Genomic DNA, 6,000 nt, shown 5'->3' with positions numbered 1-6,000 from the left:
TGAGTTGGATACTAGCTAACTTACTGTGATAATAATAATTTTGTAATATATGTATGTCAAGTCATTATGCTGTGTATTTACACTTAACAGTGTATATACACTTATACATTTATACAATTATATTTCAATAAAACTAAAGAAAGAATTTCTAACATCATCTTAAAAATAAAGTTATTGAATACTTCTAAGTAGACAAAGGCTAAATCAGATCTGCATTTTAAAAAGAGCACTCAGGAGCCCTCACTATTTCTCCGTGGAGAAATAGATGTAGTCGGGTTTATCTACCCAATGTAAGTAGGTGATTTACACATTTAGGAAGACCAGCAAAGCTAGGGTCCTCCAAAGTGAGACCAAGGAGTGTCTCCTAGCTCATTAGAACAAAATTTCTCCAATGTTAAGTAATGAAATGAGACACCATTTCAACCAGGCAACCAGGACTGATTTAAGCTACTTTAATTACAATGTTACTAAAATATGTACTAAAACTAAACATAAACACTCTTATACAAATCATTGCTCTTATACCACATAAGACCAAATAAATTTACAAATTAAACATGGAGAAAAATATATCTCAAATTTGGAACATTAATACACTATTGCAAAAGACAATTGTTTTGCAGAAACTAAATTGCCAGGGCTTGACTTAATAGTTGAAAGATGAAGTCTGTGTCTTTCGTTTTGTTTTGTTTTTTAAAGCAACAATACAAATGCAAATGCTTACTCTCTAATCTATTGTAAAAAATGATGTTACTAACATCAAAGTTTTGCTTGCTAGTTCAAGGTAATCAGATGTCATGGTAGTCAACATTTGCCAATGAAAAATCTTCAAATGGCATTTTTAATGAGGCACAATTTGATAGTTCTGTGAAGTTTACATAATGGCATCAAGATGAGATAGCATTGTAACATCTGTAACATCTTAGAAGTTTTCATTAACATGACATTAAAAAGTTTTGTTGAACATTTATCATTATATGTTTACCTCTCCACTTAATAACAATGAACTATTGCAAATAAATGCTTACAAAAGTGGAATTTGTGTAACACATCTGCTTATAACAACACACAATTCTTTCAATTTAGCATGCCTATGTGGAAGAAGACAAGGAGAAGAAAGTAAAACTGCAAAGCTTAGAAAGGAAGAAACAAAATTGAAATTACTTGCAAATGATGTGGTTTTGTGCAGAAACACTGCAAAAGATGCTTCAGAAAATTAGTAGAAATAACAAGAGAATTTATTTAGCAAATTGCTGGAAATAAAATCAAATAAATGTTGGCATGCATTTCACAGACCAGCAGTAGTTGAAAAATAAAATTAAACATCTGATTTTAAAATAATAGAAAAAAAGTATGTAGTAATAAAAATGATAACAGAGGCAAAAACTTTCTGGGTAAATGTATAAAACTTTACTAAATGATGTTTAAGGAGGCCCAAGTAAACGGGAAGATAGGCCATGTTTATTGATTGGAAAACAATATTTAAAAAAGATTGACTGTCTCTAAGTTGATTCAGTGAAAAAGTAGTCATATACCCAACAGGTTTTTCTTTTTTGAAAATTAATAAACTGATTATAAATTTTGCATAATGCAAAAAGTCAAGAATAAGACACTTTTGAAGGAAAAAAATAGGTGAGTTGACAAGTAGACATTGCTTACATAAAGTACTACCAAGCTAAAGTAATTAAGATAAGTTGTTGGTACAGGCAGAGAAAAATGTAGTCTTCGCAAATAGATGCCTTAACAATATAGTACTGCAGGTCAGTAGGGAAATTATGATTTTTTTTTTCAATAAATCATCCTGGGAAGTTGACCCTCCTTTCAGACAAAAACAAAGTCGAATGCCTTTCTCACACCAGAAATAAAAAATAATCAGGTAGACCAAATATCTAAATAAGAAAGTCAAAAATTATCAAACATTATGAAGATAATATCATAGACTATCTTTAGGGCTTTAAGGTCATAAATTATGAATGTTAGTCTTAAGTAAATAAAGGTAAACTATAAATTGTAAATAAAAATGATGTTTTAAATATTCTATAAGGCTCATTAACTGTAAATGATTGATGGATTTAATCACATTGAAGTTAAGAGTTTGTGTTCATCAAAAAACACTGCAAAGAATGAAATGACAAACCACACCCTGGGAGACGGTATCGATGACACATCAATAAGAGGGGAGAGGCTAGAGTTTCCTCTCCAGAAGGATCTGCATAAAAGGAGTTGTGATCATTAGTAGCTCAAGGTCTTTGGGAAGGTGAGAGGAGCACTCAAGGAGAGACATGTTTTGGGTAACTATGGCAACACTTGTCCATAACACTTTCTGTGAATACAGAAAGGACAATGGCAAGCACAAAAACAGCCTTCAGGTGAAGTCTCCAGGGGGTCTAATGTCACCAGGGGGATTATTTCAGTGATGTCAAGGAAGCAGAGCCAATGTCCAGGAAAGAAGTCGAAGGTAGGGAAGATGAATGATTATGGGGCAGGAATTCCAGAGATCACAGGGGTTGGGTAGGAGGGTGGGGAGAAGCTCAGGGTTTGGTTTAACAGATAGGACAGAGAAAACAGCAACACGGGAAGGAGCCCTCAGTGGATGGTAGGTGACCAGAGATGCCTACCTATGTTTCATGGGATGCACAGAAATTCAGATAGGAGGTGTAAAGGAGGAGGGGACGACCATGATTTAGTAGGACTTGACTGTGTTCTGGAAGTAAGCTCACTGACAATAGCGGGAGGCTTGTGTGCCTTCACTGGCGATGGTAGGCACTGTGACCAGAGGATGTTTGGAAAAGATGCACAGCAAGAGTGAAGCTGGGGTCTCTCAGTGGCAGAGGGAGTGGGGTCAGCAGTGACCCAGATTATTCTTTCCAGGAATGGGTTTGTGCCATGTGTACTTTAAGGGTCCCCCAGGTCCAAGCTGATAACACTAGTCTTTTCCTTTTCCTCCTTCCCAGGGTGAGATAAACTCAACTTTTAAAATATCTCATGTAGATATTGGCAGTTGAGCCCTTTATATTGTTGAATATGAACATTTAAAGGTCTAAGCTAATGATTTACTCTGGGTTAGTAGACCAGGGCTAACTAAGTAGAAACATTGGCTAGTTCTGTTATTTTAGGGGGATAGAACAGGTCCTGGGGTAACGCCAGATAATATATGTCTTAATAAAAGAATTCTATTTTAGAGACACAAAATACTATGAAAGGCCTCTGAAAATAACTGGACAAGTGTGGTAGCCTTATTATATCAGCAGGGGTTTGTTGTTGTCAGCCACAAGGCAAATTTGGGTGGCTTTTGACAGAACAGAAATTTAGGAAAAGGAGCACGGATAGCTCCGGGACCCCCTGAAAGGGCCCGAGCAGAAGGGCCCTATACTGGCAGAGACCCACCCCTGCCAGGAGGGGGCAGCTTTTTCTTCTGCACAGACAGGCCCCTCACAAGCTCGCTGAGGCTTTGGGTGGAGATGTCAGGGTAGGGTGACAGACCTAGAAAATGCCCCCATTCCACCAGAGGGCTGGTCTAAAGAAGCCATCACTGCCACCTCCTTGAGCAGTGCAGACTGGGGGTGATCAGGCAGGCAAAGGCTCTGTCCACTGCACTGGACCGTGTCCAAGTCTCTCTGGTCCCCGGGTGGGAGACTCCCAAGTTGCTTTCAGCCCTTGCTCCAGAGGAGGTGAAAAAAGTCAGTCGCTGATTTATTTCTGCTTTAAGGATAAGCAATGTCTGAGCCGCCCAACCAGACTCCAAGGTGAGGACTTCTCCGGACGCAGGAATTGGGTTAGCACTTACTTGGTACTGTTTCCTTTATTTGGACTTCAACATGGCATTCTAAAACACAGGGGGCCATGGTGCCTCAATACAGTAGGGGGCTCTGGATCTCAGTACTGTTGATTCAACTGCATACCACAGCAAGGAGCATTTCAACTATAAGCCAACATGTCCTTGATCCCAGGTCCATTTAAGTCAATTTAGTAAACATTTATTATTTGCCTCTTATGTGAAACATAGGCAGATTTTTTTTTTTTAATTCAGCAACAAATCTTGTCTCTCCTTGTCTCTTTCTTCACACCTCATAACAGATTTAGCTGCCCCAGATAGATACCTCCTGTAAAAACAAATAAAATGCATGGAGGGATTTAGGCAAGATGTGCATAAAATAAACGAATCTGTTATTTAGAAAATATTAGTGAAAGACTTCTCTTTGTCACAACCCCTTGTTTTGTTATTCTTTAACATCTGAAGACCCTGATTTTAGTACAGCACACAATAGCAAACTCTAAATGTATTTGGAGGGTTGCCTGGGTGGCTCAGTCAGGTAAGCGTCTGCCTTCAGCTCAGATCATGGTCCCAGAGTCCTGGGATGGAGTTCCGCATCTGCTCCCTGCTTGGCAGGGAGTCTGCTTCTCCCTCTGTCTGCTGCCCCCCACCCCACACTGCCTGTGCATGGCTCTCTCTTTCTCTGACAAATAAATAAAAACTTAAAAAAAAAATTTGGAGATCCATAAACCTATGGATCAATGAAATAAAGCACTGCTTTCTGCAAGAGAAAAATGTTAGGAGATGCTTCTCTCTCTTTTTTTTTTTTAAATTCTCTTTTCCAATATTTGAAAAATATATGCTCATAAAATAGTGAATGATATTAAGAAATGTATATGTAAGATTAAGAAAAAGGTTCCAAGGCACATAATTTACAAGACAATGACAAAGGTGTTACTGTTTAAATATGCTAGATAAAACGTGAGTCACTTTGTTGGTAAAACACTCTTAAAACTGAACCAGGGCTATGGTGCCAAAGCCCTGGGAAGGCGATGGTTCTGAGCTTGCCAAAGCCTAGGGGAGGAGGGCTGAGGGACTCTACAGAGAAGCACATTAAACTCTAATTAAGAACCTAATAAGGACACAGTTGTATTGCTTTTAATTTAAAGATCTATCCTGTCACTTAACAGTCCTGAAGACACGATTGGCTATTACCAGTACAAGTACTGTGGATTGAAGATAGTTTGCCAAAGGAGATCCTTGCTGGCAGAGTTAAAAGGAGAATGGTGATTAACAGAGTCTAAAGAAAAGGGATTTGCTTAAAGCGAATACGTGACATGCATGACCAGCTCAAAAGTCAAGCTCGGGGCACCTGGGTTTGGAGACCTTCAAGCAAGAAGTATGCGTAGCTCTGTTTTTGTTTACGTGTTCCCCCCTTTCCTGCAACCTTCTTCCTAATCTTCACCCTGGCTTTCAAGCCCTGTACGTACCCAGCTCTAGCCCCTTTCTGAGCAAATGACCTTGCCTCCTACCTTTCAGGGAGAGGAGAACTCTCCCAGAGTCCCAACTTCTGCACTGACATAAAGAAGTGTGTAATGATTTGTTTAATGTCTGTGCATCTCTCCTGCGGCACGGAAAGCTCCCTGAGATCGGGGATGGAACCTGTTCACCGGTGTCCCCTACACGTACCAGCACATGGTCTCCCCGGGGTTCCGGAAGTATCTGTTGCATGAGGGCAGGAACCCACTTCCTTTCCCTCCTTGATCAGTTTTTGTTTTAAAACACAAAAGTTTTGTTTTTAACAGAATATATTGTCATGGGGAAAAAAAAATTCAGAATAGTACAGAATCGGATGGAAGGGAATTGAATTGTCCAAGTCGCCCTCTGCGTGGAAATTCCACTGGCTCCCTTCCTCACCTCCTTGTTGGCCTCCAAGCTCACCTTCCCCCTGCACCCAGATTTCATCCTCTTGCTGCGAGCTCCTTCTGGAAGCACTTCCCCTCCACGTGGACGAGTCTGGGAGGGGGCGCTTGGCAGGGCCTCTGCTCAAGGTGGCCAAGAGTTGCAACAGCTGAGGTTGAAAGCAATAGTGTCGCCAAGGGGAACAGTGGCTGCGTGCCCGATAAGCTAAATCCGTCATCAGACCTTAAGGGTAAGAGCAGGCTAAAGGAAATAAGAGGCAAAGTAAAAGGTCAGGGGAATCCAGCAGGAGGTCAAGAATGCACATGCAAGCCCAGACCAAGCGA

General features: G+C 40.1%; 1 long non-coding RNA gene across 2 annotated transcripts in view; it reads right to left on the bottom strand.

The window, feature by feature from the left end:
• Positions 1-437: 437 nt before the first annotated feature.
• LOC116593675 overlaps positions 438-6,000 on the bottom strand; it is a 32,164-nt gene continuing 26,601 nt past the window's right edge. The window contains exons 4-5 of one of the 2 annotated variants that reach the window (XR_004286930.1): positions 5,672-5,917; positions 438-4,103 (exon numbers count right to left, since the gene is read on the bottom strand). This is a non-coding gene — a long non-coding RNA (uncharacterized LOC116593675). The remainder of the gene's footprint in view (positions 4,104-5,671; positions 5,918-6,000) is intronic. The other variant, XR_004286931.1, reaches the window with a different exon arrangement.

This window comes from Mustela erminea, chromosome 6 (genome assembly GCF_009829155.1).
Source record: "Mustela erminea isolate mMusErm1 chromosome 6, mMusErm1.Pri, whole genome shotgun sequence".
In the NCBI taxonomy this organism is placed as follows: Eukaryota; Metazoa; Chordata; class Mammalia; order Carnivora; family Mustelidae; genus Mustela; species Mustela erminea.
This window is presented reverse-complemented; position numbering and strand designations above follow the sequence as displayed.